Source organism: Phasianus colchicus, chromosome 4 (assembly GCF_987193195.1).
Source record: "Phasianus colchicus chromosome 4, bPhaCol1.hap1.1, whole genome shotgun sequence".
NCBI lineage: Eukaryota > Metazoa > Chordata > Aves > Galliformes > Phasianidae > Phasianus > Phasianus colchicus.
This window is the reverse complement of record NC_143439.1, coordinates 14,469,825-14,489,659: the sequence shown is the minus strand read 5'-3', so window position 1 is coordinate 14,489,659 and position 19,835 is coordinate 14,469,825. Positions and strand designations below refer to the sequence as shown.

General features: G+C 36.2%; 1 long non-coding RNA gene across 4 annotated transcripts in view; it reads left to right on the top strand.

Moving 5' to 3' along the window:
- Positions 1–19,835, top strand: part of LOC116226087 (uncharacterized) — a 94,434-nt gene that overhangs the window by 21,679 nt on the left and 52,920 nt on the right. Inside the window, exon 1 of one of the 4 annotated variants that reach the window (XR_016466360.1) lies at positions 15,371–15,431. The exons of the other annotated variants lie outside the window; for them this stretch is intronic. This is a non-coding gene — a long non-coding RNA (uncharacterized LOC116226087). Of the gene's footprint in view, positions 1–15,370; positions 15,432–19,835 lie in introns of those variants that run through there. 4 annotated transcript variants of the gene reach the window in all.

Sequence of the window (19,835 nt, the reverse complement as noted above, 5' to 3'; positions counted from 1 at the left end):
ACATTTTAAATTTGATTGATATCTCCACACTATTCCTCTGTCATGATTTTATGATTTTTGGTTATCAGTCTTCCACAATATAACATCATGTACTGCACTGGGAGGTTAAAGAGTTAATGCTCCAGGTCCAGGTACCTGTTCCGGAAGAGAACTATTACTTTCCCCAGAGGACTGTTCTCTGTTCTGTTATCATTTCCACTCAGAGGGAACAGATAAAGGCATAGGTAAGTCACCTGATGTCCCTTTTTGATTGTCAGGTTCTCCTCCCTTCTGCTCAACCCATCTGTATGTCTCGCCTCAGTATTAGAGTAAGGCTTTCAGTCTTTGGACATTCTCATATTTGACTTATTAGCTCTATTCTAATTATGTTGTACTATGTTGTATTATAGCGCATTATCTTACATTCTGATATCTCATTTAGTAAATTAGTTTGTTTCTCCTCAGATTGTTGCCGCTGTTAATTTTTGGGGTGCCCATCCCTCTACCCTTTTTCCTTTATCCCTTTCTGGGGTTCAGATCTGTGGGTTCTTTCACCCCGCTAGTCATGGAACCTGGTCAAATCAGCCTGTAAACTGTAGACAACATCTAGATCTCATGAAGATGAAAATAGGCACAAGTGTTTGCTGTTTAATATAAGCAACTTGAATAAGATTGGAGTCAATGAGAGAACACTGTAACGGTGCTTGGACTCTGTTGAATTTTGCAAAATACTGTTTGCAAGACATTACTCGTGATACTGCTTGATGATCTGAGACTTAATGCAGTTCATCTAGCAAAAATCACAGCGTTCTTTCTCTTCTAAGGGATCTGAAACTGTGCTACAGGGTAGTATAAAACTGGAGAAATGTATCTTCTATCCTGTGAGAGGATCATCTTCCACCTTGTCTTCACCTGAGTTCGTTCTTCTACACTACTGCTTTTTATTTAGGAGGTAGCTCTACTGAAAATATGTAGTCACCAAGAAACTTCCCTAACTTCCTTCAGCTGCTGCCTCAAGACTAACTTTTCAAGATGTTTCTAGTGACTTCAAACCTGATAATGGGTTGGCAAATGGAAAAGAATAATCTCTGTTTTTGGCACTTGAATTTTCTGTTTTGCCAGAGTCATATTCCTTGTTCTTTGCCTCTCATTCGGTGTTTTCAGTTAAAAAAACAATAAAGCAAAATCTTTGGGAGAGATCTTTCAGTATCTCACATTCAATCTTTTCCATTGAGAAAGGAATCTACCTGGTTATGATCACTGGATGTTTTTTATAAATAATATAAACAGTAGGAAGATGATGATAAAAGTCCTCAGAGTGTATAAGAAGAGCAGAGCATCTGTTAGAGAGCGCTAGTAGAGGAATTATTCCAGTTCTCTCTATAAGGACAATATAGCACTGCTCTCCTCAGGGCAAAGTTCTGCCTAAAAAGATTTCTTGAACACAGAAGCATGCTGTTCATTTTTCAGGAATTGCTGTTAATTTTACTTGCTGGTAGTCCTTTTTATAGCAATTACGATTCCCATAGCAGACTTCTGTATATCACTTTTATCTACTCTTGATGCTGAAGCTTTGACTGTGGGTGCCAATAACATACGTACAAAGTCTGGTATGAGTTTCCTCCCTCTCAGAACTTCCTTGTCATTCTTGGTAGTTGCAGATATTGAAGTTTCTTGTATATTCTCTTTTATTCTATCACTTTCTCTCTAGTTTCCTCTCATGTTCCTGCTGCTCACTCCTCCCTTTAATTTTGCACTCTTTGGCTCTCCTCTTTTCCTGTCTACTCTGCTCGTTTCATACTTGAAGATACAAGCATTGCTCTCTGGAAACAGTATTTTCCTTTAGCTACACCTCCAACATCTCATGTTTCTCCCTTTTACAGCTAAGCTTGCTGAATTTACACATTTTTGCTCTGAAGCACCTTTCCTCAGTTGGTATTCTTGTTTTCCTCTGTTCAGTGATTTCATTTCCTGAGTTTAATCCTTGCTAAAGTCTTCAGTAGTTTTCTACGCAAATGTCATCTTCCTCAATCAGTCATTTTCAGTACAATTGTTGTTTCTTTATTTCAAAATCTTTTATTCCCTTGTTCTATTACACATGCAGTTTTGATGTCTTCCGCAGAATCTAAGGAAATTCTTTGTAATGTCCCTTCCAATTTTATGTGGAGCTCTCATTAGTGAAATTTTCTTCCTCTCATCCTTGTTAGGATATTTACAAACACAAGTAAAGGGAGCGCCATATTGCTGCCACACAAACTGTTTGTCTATCCCTGACATGCCTAGCTGAAGCTCAGTGTTTCAGGGAGGGATTTTACTTTTTCATAAAATGTCTTTACTGTTTTTGGCAGTAATCGTTGGGACATCAGCAGTGCTTCCATGAACCTGACTTCCTTTTTGACTGAGGCCTGACTCAGAAGCTTTTAGTTTTCCAAACTCTGTTGCAGGCACTTTCCATGTAATGCATAAAATTAATGTAATGCTTATTAATGTTTCTCCTGAGTTTCAGAAAGCCCTCTGTAACAGCCTTTAAAGCAAAACCTGTTGTAGTCCTTCCTATTCTACCTCTAGTTCCCTGTTTCTGTTGACAAATCAGCTTGTTAATCTATGAACGTGGGTGAGTTTTTTCATCATTTGCTCACATCTGTCTTTAAGTTTTCTTTATTGGAACCATAAGACTTTTACTTAAAGATGGCTTTTTATGCTGAGATTTGTGTAGCACCTGAAAATGTGACATCACTGTTAGCATTTGAAGTTTTTCATTGCCAGGAGTTCCCTGGCATAGCACCTGTACAGCCATATTTTTAAGGTGTACATTGACATTAAGGACACTAGGCTAACTGCACGTAGACAAACTCTTTATATTTTTTGCATTTTTTCCTCTCAAAATTTGAACCATTCTCTGGTAGATGTAAAGAAGAGAATGACTGTGTCTTTCTTGGATGGCTTATAATCCATGCTGTTCCATGTTGAATAAAGCATTTTTCAATATAGACTGTAGTCCTACTTGAAAAACTTTGAGCTTTTTGCATTCCTGGGGTCTATGCCTTTCATTTCTGATATATATGATATTAGTTACCGTAATATTTTTAAGGTGACAATGCAGTTTTTTAAAATGACTTTGGATGGTTCATACAATGGTCAATACTAAAATTTGTATAACCCATTTTTAATCAGAATAGTTTTTTTACTATTGTTTTTGTAACAACAACACAATTGTTAATTGATGTGGGCAATTCCTACTAATCATTTATTTTTATACTTAGAATTGCTTGCAGTGTCAATAATCCTTTTCTCTCACTCTGATCTCTCTGTTTCAGAAGAAAAGCCTTTCTAAAAATGTATTTTACCTACTGTTTTCATTAAGCAGATAACATTTAAACATCCTACATCATTTTAACACCTGCACTCTTTATACAACAGTATTGTAAAGAGCATAAAAATAAGTAAAATGTGTTGAAACATTCTTCATTTCTTTATTTTTGTTTATACTTTTGTATTTCCTACACATTGTGCTGTTAGCGATACTTATAAAATGTTACAAATTTCATCTCTGCAATAGATATGCTGTGACTGGGTAACGTGCCTTTTGGCAGAGGGACAAGGCTTATCTTGATTTGCTTATCTTTGATAAAATGCACTACTCACCAACCCAAAAATGTTGATGCAAGCATTAAAAATGCATGTGGGTAAGGCTGAGGTGCAGTTCAATGTTGTTCTTAAATGCCATATGTTCCTGAGGTTAATCTTCACTGTGTTTTGTTACCTGGCTTGTTGGACTTGTTCATAACTTACTTCTGATGCTTGATCACACTTTATACATTGTGAAAAGGAATAAGAGTTGTTTTATATTACTTTCTTTGATACTTTTAAATTTACTTCCCATATCTTACCGTATCTGTTCTCAGCTTATGTAAGTGAAAAGGCCATAAGTTTCAACTTGTCTGTTTGAATACTGCCAATATGTTTAAAAGAAGAAAAAAAAAAAAAAACTGCTTTTAAATAGAGCATAACATCAAGCCTGTTATGGCAGCTGAAAAGAAAATTTACAGAGGAAGTACACTGATGGGTTTTATTGGTGGTTGTTTTTGGTCAGTCATAAACAACTGGAAAGCTATTTGGATGATGGAAGTTCTTTATGTTTCAAAAAAGGGTCTTAAGAACTGTCAAAGAATGACACGTTACATTAATCTCTAAATAGTTCTTTATGTTTAACTGTCTTATCTAGCTAATATGTCAGACTTCTTGCTTAAGGTTAGGAGAGAAGGAGAGAATATTACTTGTGTTCAGAAGGCACTCTCTAATCTTATTCAAGCCTTAGCGTAATCTGTGGATTCTGCTGTTTTCTGGTAGATACACTCACACATACCAGCCTGGTATGTGTGAATTAAACAATTTGAATGTTGAATGCTCACAGTCACTTGATTTTTAAGGTCGTTGTTGCATACAGTTGCCTTGAAATAACTGATAGTGGTTACTTGTTCATTTGTTGTATTTGGTTTTCTTTTTCCCACAAAAGAAAGATCATGTGAGAGAATTTTATTGGGAAAGTAGGAAATTATTTAAATTATCTGGTGATTATTAATAAACATGTATAATGCCTGATGACTGAAAGTGTTTGATCCTTAGCTGAACTGCAGTCAGCTTGAATCCCTCAAGTAGTTATTATGAGTAACATAGAGAGAAAGAGAAGGAAAACAAGGAAGGTGTTATTGGCAATCATTATGCCTATAAATGAAATAAGTGGCTTAACAGGTTGGTATTAAAATGTTTAGTTCTGTTTCTGAGTAACTGAAGATTCAACTTGTTTCCTTTTTAGAGCACAGCATATCTGCAGTAAATTAAGATGCAGCCCTGATACCAGGGCACTGACTCTTGACTTCACTCTGTGTAGTTAAAGTAGCTAAGGAATTATCCTGGTGGGAGGAAAGGAGAGGCCTTCATTTCCCTGATTATGAAGATCTTGTGTTCTTGACCACATAGAGAGGAAGAAGAAAATGCGGCTTCTCTACTCTTTATGAATAGAATTGGAGTCAGAGGGGGTTTGCAGCAAGTCTTTATCATGTATAAAATTGGGGAGCTTAGCTCCCGTTTCCGCAGTGCCTACTCAGGGCACTGCAGTCAGTCCTCAGCATGGTGTAGGGAAGGGTGAGTTTCACCTTGATGGCTTTAAGATTAGCATCTGGTGTCTATGATTACATTTGCAATTCAAGTTAATCTATTTTCTGCATTTTAACTTTTATTCAACTGAATTTAGTGCTTGTGAAAAATGTTGGATTGTTATTTCTGGAGACTGATATATTTCATTTATCCTTGTAGCAGGTACACTTTAAGTAGAGGCAATGTAATCCTCCCCAAACCATCATTACCCCTTCCAAAGTTCCTGAAGCAGAGGAAACAACTTGAGGTAGTGGAAATAATGTTCAGTTTTCATGTAGCTTTGGTAGTATTAGTGAGTAGCTGCGTTTGGATGAACTTAAGAAAAATCAGGATCTATTTACTTTATATGGTATCAGGGAATAAATGATGGTAAACATTACTTGATAGAATGAATATTGATTTCAAGTGTTCTACATTGAAGTTGTAGTAATACTAATAGGTGGAATACATATTAATGTGTCTAAACATTACTTTGTGAATGGAAGAAAAGTAGCATATCTCATGGTAGTGGAAAATAATATATATCAGCTGGAAGGTTTCTTACAGATTTTCACAGACAAATAACCCTAGCATGTAATACAGCGTTGTTGCTGTCCTCTGCTGACATCAATTAACTGGAAGTAATTGATCTGTATAGATAAAAATTAGAATAGTAAATCAATTGTCAGAACTGTGTAAGTATCATTATACTTGTAAAGTTTGTACATATAAAAACAATGCTTATTTGTAATAGAGGAATAAGATGATACAGTGACACTGCCTAAGGGATTTTATATGTATATATAGTACTGAAGTACAGGGATGATGAGTGTTGTGGAACTTCAGGTAAGCAACTGCTAGCTTGAAGTTTGAATTTTTATTCTCGTTAGAATCTGTGTCAAAATAGAGACAGGCATTGAGTGCAACGTTTAATTTTTGTGCAGGAAGTCTCTGAAAACCCCAGTCTGAAATACACGTTGCTGTGTACTTTAAGTCATTCTGACTGATAGAGATTTAGATAAATGTCTCTGTGAAATCAAGAGAGTATTTTCTCTTCAGGTTTCTAGGGTGAAGTGTGGTACAAAGGAAGGTTCGTTGGGCTAAAGAGAGAATGAAGGTGTGCACCTTTAATTTAAGGATTGCTGGTGAAAACAATCTTGGTTATTTCTTTTTAATTAAAGCAAGGTATTTTACAAAGTACTCTAAGTCTTGGAGTACGTCTAAGGTCAGAATTATGTTCACTCTATGCTTGTTAGGAAATAATGGAACACTTCCTAGAGCTGTAGTACGGCATTTCTTTATCTCACCATATACACACTTGACGTTAACATATACACTGCAAAAAAAGCACTTTTCCATGTAGTTTTATATGTGCATGTTATCTTATGAAGAGAGAGGATTAATTCTAAGTGTCTTGCATGTTTGGTGTGTTAACTGATCTGTTAAATAGAATGCCATATTCTTCAGACATATTTATTGAATCAGGATACTGCTGTACTTTAATTGTACAAGATTCAAAGGGGGACTTCTCTGGGAGGTAAGCACAAGGCAATTGTTAAGTTCCTTGCCTGTTTCATGGCACTGGACCATTTTTCTCTTCTCAAGAGGAATTTTGGGAATCTTAAGGAACCTGAGTTTTGAAAGCTGATAGTTTATGAAGTTTAGAACTTTCTAAGTTAATGAAATTCTGTGGAGATCATAATTTTAAATTTGTGAGCCATCTGTAAATCTTACTTTCAGACTCAGTGTATGGATTTAAAATTTAAAGTGCTTGTCTTATTCAAATGAATGTTAACTGTGCTAGAACCTTGAAGATAAGTGTGAAATATAATATAAGCTAGGAATAGGAAAGCTGAGTTTCTTCTATATCTGATGTTCCTGAGACTAGTGCTAGACTACAGAACCTGTTTTTAGCCCAGAATTTTAAAATACTTATGGAAAACCTCAGGGAAAAAAACTGCAAGAATGAATCTTTTTGTAAAGAAAAGGTATGATGTACTAAGAGGACTTAGAATCCAAGCTGATGAAATGAAGATAAACAGATTATTTGAGTACTGCTTACAAGTATGTTTATGGGGATGAGGCATCTGACAGCAAGTAATTCTTTAGGGTACGTGAAACTTTGGTTATATATATTTAGATATATTTGTCTCAAGTTGAATTGGGACAAATTCAAATTACAATTAAAAACATGTATTTGCTTTAAAGTACTTAGTGTTGGAAAGCTTTTTCAGGATGGGGTAAGGACTGTAAATTTGTTTATTCGATGTCTGTCAATTTAAGACTGGATGTCTCTCCCAAGGCAAGTTGAATATCAAACAAAGATTTATGCACTACATAAAGGTTAGCATAGGCTCTTTGGCTTATATTGTGTAGGAAGTAGTCCTAAATTTAGCAAATTGCAAGTTATTGCAGCCCAAATTATTGGTAAACTACAGCTTGGCGGCACTTTACACTTAGAGGCATAAAAGATGATGCTGGAAAATGTTAATTCCCTTTGTTCCATTATCACCATGCTAGGACTGTGTAAACAACTTTCCTGTGGTGCATGTGAAACACTAATTGTTCTGACACAGGAACCCAATTTTCCCTTGTTTTTAACTATCCATTGTGGCAATTTTTACTCATGGTAGATAGAAGTCCTCGAACTGCTAAAATGAGTAGGGAGCCATTAATGGTTATGCACAGCAGGAAAAAATCATTCAGTGATCCCTGGCTTTGCATTATGTACAGTACTAAGTCAGAGAGAAAACAAATAAACACAAAAGCCTTCTTCCAGCCAACTCTCTGAGCACTGACACTATTTCAGCTAAACTATCCAGGAAACTATGGCAGTTGAGACAGTCTTTTCCAGGTCCCACAAATCCGCAGAGTGTTTAAAGGGCACAAATGTGGCATGTAAAAGCACTCGTGGCATTTAAAAGATGTTTCCTGATATTACTTCGATCAAAAAGTTATTTATCAAATTTTTATTTCTACCAACACTGCTATTGCATAAATACGTGAGAACAAAGAACGCTATTAAATGATTTCTATAACTCCTCCTTTGCTTTATCTGAGCGTGAAATGCTGTTAATGATTTTAAAATCATCCAGATTTCATGGTTTATGAGTGGTATACAAGCAATGAAGACTGCACCTCAAAAATTGTGTTTGGTTTGAAACCTCTTGCTACAAAAAGGTGAAGCTGAGAAATCTGAGAGAATAACTTTACATGCCAATGAGTTATGTCAAGCAGGTTTTCCCTTTGTTACATCACTGGGTGCATGGGAATTGCTCTGTCAGACGTGCACCAAGGAAAGCAGTGACTAAACATTTATAGGCATAGTGTATACATATTCATCACGTTGCCAAGAAATTAATTGCATTGGATGTCCCACTGTTCTAAGTATGTGCCCTAGAATGTGGGGAGGGTCTTTGGGCCCATCTAGTTGTCACTGGATGAAGGCTACTAGTCATCCTTGTGAGGTTGCATTGTGTCACAGCAGCAACTCTGCCTCCCTATCTTCACAGAACCCTCCAGTGTATTTTAAACAGCAACCCTACCCTCCACTGTGTTGTCAACTCTGTCTCCTTATCTACATGGGAACCCCATCCCCCTCCACGGGTTGGAGAAGAGAAGGCTGAGGGGGAGATCTCATTGCCCTCTAGAACAATGTGAAGAAGCTTCCGCAAGGAGTGTCAGTCTCTTTTCCCAGGTGTTAATTTATAGGACACAAGGAAGCAGTCCTGAGCTTTCTATGAAGGTTTGGATTGGACCACAGGAAGAAAGTGTTCACAGGAAATGTGGTCAAGCATTAGAACATGCTGGCCTGGTGAAGTGGTGGAATCCCTGTTCCTGGAGGTGTAAGAGATGTGTGGATGTGGCAGTAGGGGTCTTGGTTTAGTGAAGGGACTCAGTAGGTCAGGTTGATTATTGGCATTGATGATATTAAAGATCTTTTTCAACCTAGATGATTCTAAGATTCTATAAGGGAATAATTTGATAGATTTGGGCACTTAATCGTGCATATTTTCATCTAAGTTAATAAAACATTGAACCTTATTAGAACATCCTAATCCATGGAAGCAAGTTTAGTCCATCTTGCTTATATGACTACACTTAAGAGCTGTCAGCAGTAAAGAATGCTGGGTGTTGTATTGCACCCAGCAAATCATTTTTTTCCTCTGTTCTAGTGAATACTGTATGACCAGGTTCCTCTTTGAAAACAGGACTTTATTCCTAACGGCAGGAAAATGAATTCTGTTATATCCAAGCAACCCATAAATACCCATGAACAGTAACTGCTAATGTCAACCCCCAGACAGAAAATTGCTGAGTTGTGTTATGAGACTAATAGACACATTCAGCTGACATCAGGATTGCTTAGAGAACAAATGCCAGAATGAATAAATTTGCATTGATTACAATTAGTGTCAAACTGTATCCTAAGAACTGTAATCTTAATTATAAAGCCAGTTTAGGAAATACTTAAGCACATGCTTAAGATCTGCATTGATTTAGAGCCTCTTTACTAAAATGCATACAGAGGGCTAGGAGCCTCACTGGTATATTCTGCAAAGCACATAATTGCTGGACTCAGATCCTGATTTCTTTTGGTGTTAGAAGAGTAACTGTAATTCACTGTACAATTATTCAGTTAAGGGCTGCAATTCCAGCTGGCTGTATCTGTACACCTAAAACATGAATGTCAGCAATAGGAATTAAATTTTCTTAAAATATATAGATACATAGGTGTATATATACATATACACATATATGAAGATTTAAATGTATATAGTTTTCTTCAGCAGAGGGCAAGAACTTAATATAAGTCAGGGAAAATACCCAGCAGGTCTTCCTTTTTCAGTTTGTATTATTTTTCTCATTGCCATCAGGATTTCAGTATGAATAATAATAGGCAGTAGTAGTGCACGTGCAGTGCTGAAATCTTGATTTGGTGGGCAGTGGTGGTTTTATGTTGTTTTTTATAAGTTCAGATACTTCTACTATCTTTGTGGGTTTTTTCAATCTTGCACCTTTGTCTTTTCTATATCCTTATTTCCCATTTCTAACGTGGATGATAAGAATCCTGAATTTGTGTATATAAATGTTGAAGGCACTCTCCAAACAGTCTGAGGTTGTATGGATGCTTGTTACAAAGAAGCAAATGGACATTGTCCAAACAAACACTGATCATCATCTTAATGGTCAATCTATATTGAATTATTTCACTTGATCTTTCAAAGTAAAATGTCAGTTAAAATGTATACAGTTCCTTTATTTACATCTCTAAGATTGGATTTTAAAGGCATTTTCATGTTATTTTCTGCATATAACTGAAAAGCCTCTGAATGAAGTTAAGATTTGAGTCCCTTCCAATGTTTTTAGTTTTCTACTGATGCCTTGTAGTTTTTGTTACTTTTTCTTTGGGTTTCTTTAACATTCTGTGGTATGATAGTTTTCCTGATAACAATTTTTCATCCTCAGCAATCGACTTCTTTGATGACCCTGGCCCCTTGTGAATATGGAATTAATGAGCACATTTACTTTCATTCATACCTCTGCTGTCAGCACATTTTTGCCATCTCTCTGAAGCTAATCTGTCTTTTTTGCAGTTTTTTTTCACGTACTTGGGAAGAAATCTTATCTCAGCTTCTTGTAGAGTTTATGTCCATTTTCCGTATTTTACTTATCATTCTTTTCCTCATTTCGAGTTCTACCTGTATCATATTATATCTGATATATGCTGTCGTCTTATTCTTGATTACATTATGCAGGTTTGATTTCATTCAGGCTCAGATCCTCTTTCCTTTCTCACAAATTCAACCAAACGAAATGTGGAAAGAATGAAGATGCTATACAGAAATGTGTATGAACAAACATTTCTTCTGCTTTCACAAATTTCTCACCTAGACTACAGTAGCTAAAAATCAATTAGTGATATAAACGAAACTTTTTCTTTCATAATTATGTTTCACTTACTAAACTGTTGGTACGTGGCATGCAAATGATCATTTTGTTATTTAACGTACAAAAAACAACGAAAAATTGCTTCAGTTGGTATAATCAATCAGTTGCTTTATTGTTGTGCCATTGTAATATCACTTTCTGAACTATAATTGTATACGTGTATTGATCCAAGTTTGATCATCATGTCTTTGCAAGACACTGAAGTTGACAGGTACTTTTTGAGGTAAGATGACATTAAGAAGTAGAGTTTTTTGGATATAGGAAGGGAGTGAAAGAATTTCACTGCTCTGAGCAGAGGTTTAGCTTGTCTATGAATATCCTATTGTATCTTGTATGATTTGATTATTCTGCAGATGAACAACACAGCATTCTATTGCTGATCAGAACAAAAGTGGGGTTTGTTCAGTGTAGCTGTATGTGCAATCAGTAACATTTTGTCTGCAAGTGGATCTTTACCTCCAAAAATAGCAATATACAGCACTTAGAGGAATACATGAAGATTTTGCTTCTTTTACTTAGTGTCTGCGTTTCAGCTGCATCTTTGATGCCTGGATTTCTCTGAGAATCTGGAAGGCGGTGCTCTTGTCTGTAAAGCAAACTGATGCTGCTTTAACAGTGACATGTTCAGGCTGCACAGAAGAAAAAGGAAAAACAAACAAAAAACCCAAATCCATGAGACTCCCCCCATACCAGTACTTTTTCTAGTCAGTAGCTTGCTGGTGATACTTGCAGGCCCTAGCACTGTGATCTAATCAAGAAAGGTCAAATTCCAAAATCTTATCAGCATTAGCAGAGTCAGTATAACTAAAGATAAACGTAATGAGTAAAGCATACTTGATTTTAATGACTGATATTTACATGCTTAAAGTTGGGGGGAAAAATACAGGAGTAAAATTTGTTGATCTGCTAGTTTTGAACCCTAAATTATTCACTTTTTTTCTTGAGTACACTGCATTATATCGCTTAGAAATTAACATCATTCTAGTTCTTTTATCAAAATCTGAGTGCAGACAAATGACCTGGCATAGGACAAATTAGATAATTCCGTTTGTCTGATACTGGAAAGCTTTTAAAAGAGAAAGGAAAATTGTCTTTGAGATCTAGACAGCAGTTGTACTATTTTTGCATCGAATATCCATTCAATAAATTTCAATTATAATGTTAGCAAATAATGTTAGCAATGATAATGCTAGCTGAGGCCATGTTAATAGTATACAGATGGTTTGGTTGTTGAGTGATGAATGTTTATTACTAGCTATCTTTTTCTAGAGTTTCTTCACTTCTATACTTTTTGTGCCAGTTGAAACTTAAAACTCCAAAAGTGTCAGCCTAGAGTATGTAGTCATCACTTCTACCTTAGCATTTTTGCAGAAGAAAACTGTTTAAACAAGTTGATTGTTCAGATACTGCAAGTTTCTACATAATATTGATGATGATTAAATATTCATGTCTTTACTAGAACAATAAAAACATTGGGATATTCAGATAGTGAAGCAAAAGAAATTCAGCAGGCAAGATTTCTATTTTGTCTCCCTTCCAAAATATGGGACGTAGTGATTTGCTTATCTACCTTCTAAACTGAAAATCAGTTTAGAGAGAAATATGAGATAAAAAAAATCCTGTTACTGGATCATCAGTGTACTCAGATTTGGGTATTCCAAATTGAGTCTTCAGTTTGCCTTTGACAGAGAAACTTGTTTGAGAGAAAAAATATTCAAAAACAATAAAGGATGGATCGCTAACTTCAGTTAATATCAGCATCTACATCCCGGCTACTAAAACTGCATTTGTTTTCCATTTGCAATACTGTGGCTTAAGGACGTAAAGACTTATATTTTAAAGGAGGGTTAAGCTGGATAATACTGGAAGTCAAGCATTAAATATTTCTTATGCCATATTTCTTTTTAAAAAGAAATATTAAATAGTAACTATGTGAGTCCCAAAAAGCCGAAAGATTTCTCCTTAATAGATCTGAAGCAAAGTGACTGTACTTATTTGGACTAGTATCAGCACTTCATTTTTTTTTTTTCCAGCGTATGTATACTGAAGGGTAAGGGGACATAGGGAAATATCTTTACCTTTTTAATTTTAATGGTGCGTTTCTAGAACTTAGACACATTCTACATGACTATGAACTGGATAAATGGAAACTGAGATTCAGACTTAGGGTCCCAGTACACGTTGTCAGCATCAAAGAAAAATGGACAGAGAGAGTAAGTGTAAATGTGCCCAAAATTATTAAAAAAAAAAAAAAAAAGTGTAGGGCAGAAATAAAGCTACACTGAAGGGCAGATACTGAAAATCTGATGGGCAAGATAGAAAAAAATCACCATTTGTTATGGAAATCTCTGCCAATATTCGGAAAGGAATAAACTGTCTTCTGTCTTAATACTGTGTGAGCCAAGAAAACTTCCTACTCTACTAAGCAGTATACTCCAAATTATGTTATGCTCTACTGGCATTCCCTTTAGGTTATATCAACTTCAGATAAATACAGAGCACTATGGGATTTATATGAAAATTTTATCTTACAGGGATTTTTTTTATGCTGATGACAGCTTATCTGAAAAGCATTCTCTTGCAAACAGTAAACCCTAATCTGAACAGTAAGTGCTGCTCTTCATCTCTGGTTGCAAACTACTTGTTTACAAGGAATGAACCCAGAGAATACACACAGCAAGAATGCTAGTTCCTTGTGAAATTTTCTATCTAATATATTCTTTGAAATACAGACTTTATGCTGATGTCCTGGTGTTTAGGAAGCCTTTCTAGTGTTTGAGTGCTTGAGTAGATGAGTGAACTCTGAGGTGGACTGAGAACTGGCTGAGCTCAGGATTGTGATGATTGACACAGAGACCAGTTGGATACCTGTAGTTAGTAGTGATCCTCAGGAGTGGGTACTCTGGTCTTGTTCAGTATCTCTGGATGGAGGGACAGATAACTCAGCAAGCTAGCTGATGGTTTGAAGCTGGGAGGAGTGGCTGATGCTTCAGAAGTCTGTGCTGTCAGTTAGTGAGGCCTGGACAAGCTGGAGAGGAACCTTATGAGGTTCGACATGGGTAAGTATAGAGTCCTACTTCTGAGGAGGAATAGCTGCACTCATCACTACAGGTTTGGGGTTGACCTGCTGTATAGAGTCTCCTGGTGACCAGCAGGTTGGCAGTGAGCCAGCAGTGTGCCCTTGTGGCCAAGAAGGCCAATAGGAACCTGAGGTGTATTAAAAAGTGCGTGACCAGCAGGACAAGGGAGGTGATCTCTCTTTTCCACTCTGCCTTAATGAGGCTATATCTGGAGTACTGTGTCCATTTCTGGGCTCCTCAGTTCAAGGCAGGGATCTCCTAGATAGAATCCAGTGGATGTCTGCAGATGATTAAGGGCCTGGAACATCTGCCTTCTGAGGAAAGGCTGAGAGACCTGGGACTGTTCAGCCTGGAGAGAAAAAGAATGTCTGGAGAGGAGAAGACTGTGAGAAGGCTTTATCAATGCTTATAAATAACTAAAAGGGAATGTCAAAAGAATGGGGTCAGCCTCTTTTCAAGGGTGCCCAGAACCAAGACAAAAGGGGTAGTGGGCACAAAAAGGAACACAGGAAGTTCCATACAAATATGAGGAAAAACTTCTTTCCTTTGAGGGTGACAGAACGGGAACAGACTACCCAGAGGGGCTGTGGGGTCTCTATCTCTGGACATAATTAAAACCTTCCTGTGTGGCTTGCTCTAGGGAACCTGCTTTTCAGGGAGGTTGGACTAGTAGATCTAGAGAGATCCCTCCCAACCTCTTCAATTATGTGATTGTGTGAATTCTTACCTTGAACTTAAGCCATAATTTCATTGAGATCTCTTGATTGAAACTGAACTCTGTAAGACTGACAAGACTGTGACCTGTATATAGAAGCAAGTATTTTGCTAAGTCTGTTATTCTCATAGCCTGCTGTCTGAGCACTTATTTTAACATTCATCTCTAAAACGCAGCCTAGTAGAAAAAGAAAATGGCATCTGAACCTGTATTTTCTTCTGAATATTTTCACAATTTTCATAGTTATGACATGAGGATTTGGACTCCAAGATAAGGGTGTTGGCATGTTGTTGAACAAACAAGTCCTTTTTTCTGCTTCTCCTATTGTGCCAGACCATTCCTGTTGGTTCAGGAACTGCTGAATCATGGCCTGAACCTCTGATTGATCACCTGAGGTGAGAAATGAGTCAGCCCTGGAAGCACAGGTGAAGGCAATTCACTTGTGCTGCTGGAAGGGGTGGAGCTTGACTCCACCTCTCCTAGACCCATTTAAGAGCTGACTACCAATGGGGAAGGATCTCTTTCTGGAGATCCATCCTTTGGAGTTCTCTAACAAGCCCATGACAAGGGTAAGAACTCTCTTTTTTTTTTTTTTTTTTTTTGGTTGTAATAACCTGCTTGGCCAAACTTCTTGTATATTTCATAATTATAATGTCTGTATATTCATTGATTATACAGTTTCCTTTATTTTCAGGCAGCAGAAGTGCAATTAACAAAAGCATAATGTAAATATACAATTTAGTTGATATGGAAATAATTTTCAGCTCAACGCAATTGAAATATAAATTTTGATCTGCTACAATACACAGGACAATTTCCTCAGATTATTGTGAGGGGGGAAAAAAATGTTTTGGACAAGTATATATCCTTACTGGGATAGAGTAAGATGATCAAGTGAAATTTATAGAGGAGATTTTTGCTGAACTTGATGAAAAGGTTATATTATCCAAATTTTCATTATTAATGTATGTACTTAGTGAACAACATTTGTGTTCCTGCTGTCCTTAATCTTATTCCTTAAAGAATAGTAGGTCTACAAGGATGAAAGTTGGCAGCGAGACAGTTAATTACAACATGTATCATCTCTGGGGAGAGTAGTATAATCTGTTTACTAGGTAAAAGAAGTCTACTTATGAATTTGTGGCATTTGGAATTTTGCTTCTACCTTGTATCTCAGTTGAGATCCTTTAGCTTGATGAAACTGCAGGTGCGTTTCTTCCATTTTCCTAGTTTCTGGCAGTGGGATTGTTAATGGTGTTCAAGGCTTTCCTTGGGGGGGGAGGAAGGAAAAAAAAAGTTTTTTTATATTTTTAGAAATTCACAATAAAGATATATTCAGTATTCCTAGAACCTTCCTGAGATGATTCTGTGATGCTTCTTTTTGAAGCACAGCAAGTTGACTGTTAATTGAACTTAATGCTGATTCAAGAACTGAAATGAATAAATCTTGCACACCTTCGAGATATGTGTCTATTCCACTTCAAAAACAACAATATTAGCTGTTAGTGTTCTTGAAAACACGCGTAGACAAGAATTAAGATCCTAAGCAATGAATTGTTTGCCCAGTGGAACTCCTAGAATTAAATGTGTGTAAGAGAGAATGTTGGGCATTGTAATACTTATTTGCTTGGTTTTTGTCCACTGTGGTAAAAGAATGTTTCTTTAAATATTTTTGTCAGCATATTCTGATATATAAAATATAAAAATAACAGAAATTTACATATTATCTTTATCTCTTCCGATAGCATCCTGCTCAAGTTCTTAAATGAGCTACCTTTAAGAATTGAGCTCTAAAGGCCAGGTTAGATCTTCCTCCTTTCAATTTTATTCCTCTTTTTCTTTCCATTAATGCTTCCCCCAGATAGATTAAGTAGAGGTCGTTGGGTGAACATTCATTTTTTACTGTAGCAAATCTTCATATTTGAAGGTCGTTACCATCTTGTCCTACAGAATTGCTTCCTAGATATATCTAGAAGATTTTCTAATAATTTTTTTAGCAAGTTAATACTTTGAATACACAGAACATTTCCAGAAATGCAGTGCATTATTTTGCATGAATTTTTGATGTATATCATACTGCATTCCACTCAATTTTCCATTTTCTTTGTGTGAAACCAATAACTAATTATAAACAGTTAGTGTATCTAGTATATATGATGCATTTTCTTTCCTGACTGGATGTGTGACAGTAGCCAGCCATGCTGGTGACAAAGTTACAGTTCTGTGTCATCCATCTCCCATGACATTCTTTTTATGGATGGTAGCGGTTATCCCTTTGTCTTTACCTTAAGTACCCAATAAGATATTGCTTTAACAATGAGTGGCAGTCCATGTAGAAAGCTGAAAATCTTAATCCTTGTTGAAATGATCTTTTAGTTGAGATGATTTGCTGTCTTGGAGTATAATGTATAAAATGACTCAAGTCAAGTAATTGTTCTAACCTGGATGAGGAAAAAAAAAAGAGCAGGGGTTTTATGTTACAGAAGAGAGGAATAAAAGTAAGATTTTCCCACTTCCGAGATTCATGCTGTTGGGAGGATTAGAAGCTAAAGTTTTCCCTTTTGTCAGGCTCTGTTCTGTGCTGCTGTTGTATATTTCTTACATCAATGCAGTGAAAATTCTGCACCCCGTCATTAATTTACCCCAATGTAAATTTCCCTGAAAACTTTGCATGCCTGTGAGAGCTCTGGTAACTAGTTGTGACATTTAAAGTTGATTTTTGAGGTTTATACTGGTTTCCCAAGTCTCAAAGTCTACAATGCCCAGTGAGCTTTTTTCGTTTTCCCTCACCTTTGTCATGTTTCTTGACTTTTAGAGAGTTTTAAAGGTCACTGTCATCTCAGATGGTATACATTTTCCTTTTCTGCAGAATATGCTTGTCAAAAATACTTTCTTAAACACAGCAATCAGTTTCCTTAGGAACCCATACGTTTCAATTTGTCCTAAGAATACTGAAAAGGAATCTAGAATATAGTTTTTTCCTCTCAAGGTTCTTTCTTGTCTACATCAATTGCTACCACTTTTCACAGAATCTGTATTGCAGAAGAGAACACTACTTAGAAAATAAATCAAGCATTTGGCAAAGAAATATGTGAAATCCTCTCTAGAAATCAAAATAAAGTAGATTTTGTCATTTACATGCTATATTTGATTCAGTTCATAATTATCCTAACAAATTGCCTTTTTAATTTTAGTATTAGTGACTTAAAGTTTAGACATTTGAATGATCTGTGCAGTTGTGGATGTATTTTTGGAAAACGCTGCTTTTTTTGATGGGAAGGATTAATGTGATTTGTGAGGAATATTGGTTTGTAACTGAGCTACTGCCTAAAGGAAAATTGATCACAGGAGATATTCACATGCTCTTGTGTACATGTATCAACATTCTCCAGTAAGGAGAAATGTAAGCAAGGTTACTCCAGAGAAGGATATACAGCAGTGCATCTGTTGCAGAAACACTGTAGCCAGGGCTGTTGCTACCTGTATCCTTTGGCTCAACAGGGAGATCCTGTAAGGTGCTTTAGTCAATGAGTTGTGTATTGCAATAGAGATATAGATATGTAAGGCTTGGTACAATCAGGAGTGAACAGGTACAATTTTTTATATAATTACTACATACACTATATTACAATAACGGAAGAGGAAGAGTAATGTGAATAATGCTTTTAGTGAGAGGACAAAAAGGAAATTTAAGATGCGGTTGAAGTTTGTGCTCTTTTTTTTTTCCTTTATAAAACAAAACTAAAAAAACTCCTCTTGTGCTGTTGTTGTCATTGGGTTTATCTTATAAGAGTAGAAATCAGGGTTTTGATCCGTAAAAATCTGCTTGTTTGTTTTTTAAATGAGTTTAACATGTCAGAGAACACTGTTTACCAATTTGAAGTAACAATCATTATGCTCAATATTTTTAACCCTATTACACAGCAGCATTTCTCATACAGGGACAGTAACTTCCCTGAGGAGGATCTCATCTCTAGCAAGTGAAATAAAAGCAAACTCAGGGAATGTTAACAGTATGTCTCCTTTGTTGATTTTCTTGAGACTTGGTGCAATCATAACCTTGTAGGGAGGATTCATTCATGAAAAGGAAATAGGGATTCTGAGAAGTTCAGACGCTCATAATTTCACGTGTCTGGAAGACTTGGTCTTGATTTTTTTCCTTACTTTATATCCCTAAGGATATACCTTACTCCCTGTCTAGGATTTCTGTTCTTTCTATGTTACTTTTCAGTGTTACTTCTCAGTGTTTACTGTGCTTGAAGCATTCGTAGTGTTCTGATTAATCATTCCATGTCCTTCAGCACTTTTGCTATGATGGAAGTTTTCTCAGGGAGCTACAGGAGGAGTTTGATAGACACTTGAAAAAATCTTAAAGAGCAGATTCATCAGCTCCCTGGTTTCTGGTTTATTTAGAGAGCACAGAAATATGTGCACTACCTTATTATTCACAACAAATATGTATCAGGAATATGTGTAAAGTGCACTGAGGTGCTCTTGGAGAGATTCTTACCAAAGTGACAGCTAAAGTTAAACATTAATACCAAAATTATACTACAGTCTCTTAAGTGTTCAGGTAACGCACAGGAGTGGATGCAGGCAAATAACACATTCAATACAGAGGATATTAAGAAAACTGTTAATGCAATGTCATAGCATTAAGCAAATATAATATCAGACTCTCCCACTGTCAACTAAGTTATCTAGAGGTTTGCACATCAGTACGTGTCTGAAAAAGTAATCATGCTTGCTAAAATATGAGAATTTCCTCCTTTTTTTGTTCTTTGTGTTGATTTTTTCCCAAGTTAAAATTTATCAAAAGTGTATTTTTGTGTTATAATGACTGCTGTGCAACTTAGTGTACAGCACTTAGTAAGGCACCCGCTGTGAATGAGTTTTCAATACTAGAGCAGCATGTTGCTATATACTAATGTATATTGCCATCTCTTTTTCTTTTTTTGGCACATGAGAATAGG